Source organism: Nicotiana tomentosiformis, chromosome 10 (assembly GCF_000390325.3).
Source record: "Nicotiana tomentosiformis chromosome 10, ASM39032v3, whole genome shotgun sequence".
NCBI lineage: Eukaryota > Viridiplantae > Streptophyta > Magnoliopsida > Solanales > Solanaceae > Nicotiana > Nicotiana tomentosiformis.
In genome coordinates, this window is record NC_090821.1 from 1,208,327 (window position 1) to 1,210,890 (window position 2,564).

The window sequence follows — 2,564 nt, forward strand, 5'->3', positions numbered from 1 at the left end:
ACAAAGAACTACAATTCAAAGAGATATGACTGGAGCATGGCAATAAACATTACTGAAATGGAAAAGAAACAAACCTTTGAGGTGAAAAACTTTCTTCACTATATTGATAAAAAAAATCTTCAAGTTTGAATTACAATAGGAAAGTGCCGGCTACAACTTAAAGGAGAACAGGACGTCGAACGGAATTCGAACAACCTCGACGGAACCAGATTCAGATAAACGAGAACGTCGCTGAAAATGGACCTCGAACAGGACCTCTTAAACCTCACGCAAACGGGAGAGCAAGATTGGGACTTGGCTGAATTTTTATGGGTTTCAGGGTGATTTTTGGGTGGTGAAACTGATGTTTTTGTTTTTCGAAAGAAAGACGAAGAAAGAATGACACGAATAGAAATTCTCTTAACGTAAAAGAAGCAAAATATTTCTCTCAAATCCCTCCCCTCTATTTTTTTTTTCTATCTCCCCTTTCTTTCTCCATTTCTCTTCTATTTATAGAAAAAATTTCGGAATTTTTTCAGTTTTTTTAAAATTATTTTATTATTTTTTAATTAAAAAGAATTCTCACTTCCCATTTTTCTTTTTAAAATATATAAATAATTTCCCACTTTTCTTTAATTTTATATTTTAATTTCTCACTGTTTTTACTTTTATTATATTTAAATTCTTACTTTTTTTACTTTTTTTCCCACTTATTTTACTTTTTTAAATTTTCCACTCTCTTTTACTTTTTTTAAAAAACAAACTCAGCTACCTTCACTTTTATTATCTAATTCCAAATTTCTTTTACTTTTTATTTTTTTAATTTTTATTAAATAATTTCCACCAACTTGTAATTTTACTTTTTAATTCTATACTTCTACTTTTCCTATTTTTTATTCAAATTCGTTTTTTTTAAAAAAAAATATATTAATAATTTAATTTTTTCGGGTTTTTAATTTATTTTATTTTAAAATAAAGACAACAACAACAACAACCCAGCGAAATCCCACTAGTGGGGTCTGGTGAGGGTAGTGTGTACGTGGACCTTACCCCTACCCCGAAGAGGTAGAGAGGCTGTTTCCGAAAGACTCTCAGCTCAAGAGGACAAAAAGACAAAATAAGACAATATCAGTATCACCAAAGAAATCATAGGAAAAATAGGAACAACATGAAATCCAGAAGAAAAATGCAAAGCAAAAACGAAAAAAAACAAAAACGAAAACGATAGCTAGTAAATAGGCCCGACACTGAAACGCAAAATAGTAAGAGACGACATTGCCACTAGTTAGCTTAGACAAAAACCCTACCAGACTAGTCTCACAATGATATGAAATAAGACAAGACTCAACTACCTCCTAACCTACAATCCTAATACTCGACCTCCACATCTTCCTATCAAGTGTCATGTCCTCGAAAATCTGAAGCATCGTCATGTCCTGCCTGATCACCTCTCCCCAATACTTCTTCGGCCTCCCTCTACCTCTTCTCGTGCCCTTCACAACCAGTCGCTCATACCTCCTTACCGGGGCATCTGGTCTCCTCCTCTGTATATGCCCGGACCATCTGAGCTTCGCTTCCTGCATCTTGTCATCAATGGGAGCTACACGCACCTTCTCTCGAATATCAACATTCCCAATCTTATCCATCCTAGTGTGCCCGCACATCCACCTCAACATCCTCATTTCTGCTACTCTCATCTTCTGGATATGTGAGTTCTTAACAGCCGATGACTCAGCCTCATACATCATGGCTGGTCTAACCACCATTTTATAGAACTTACTTTTGAGTATCAGTGGCATTTTCTTGTTACACAGGACTACATATGCTAACCTCCACCTCATCTATCCTACCCCAATACGGTATGTGACATCCTCGTCGATCTCCCCTTCCCCCTGGATAACCGACCCAAGGTACTTGAAGCTGCCTCTACTTGGGATGACCTGTGAGTCAAGCCTCACATCCACGCCCACTTCCCCTGGCTCAGCGCTGAACTTACACTCCAGGTATTCCGTCTTCGTCCTGCTCCGCTTGAGACCCTTAGACTCAAGAGCCTGTCTCCAAATGTCCAGCCTCTCGTTAACACCGGCTCGTGTTTCATCAATCAAAACTATGTCATCGGCGAATAGCATGCACCATGGCACCTCCCCTTGAATATGGTGTGTTAACGCGTCCAACACAAGGGAGAATAGGAACGGACTGAGCGCAGAGCCTTGATGTAGCCCTATAACAACCGAAAAATGCTCAGGGTCGCCTCCTACTATCCTTACCCGTGTCTTAGCCCCATCATACATGTCCTTAATTGCCATAATGTAAGGAACCGATACACCTTTTGCCTCCAAGCATCTCCAGATAACTTCTCTAGGAACCTTGTCATATGCTTTCTCTAGGTCAATAAAAATCATGTGCAAGTCCTTCTTCCTATCTCTGTACTGTTTCACCAACTGCCTAACAAGGTGTATAGCTTCTGTAGTAGAACGACCCGGCATGAACCCGAACTAGTTGTCGGAAATAGACACCGACATTCTCACCCTCGCTTCAACCACCCTCTCCCACACTTTCATGGTATGACTCAGTAATTTGATACC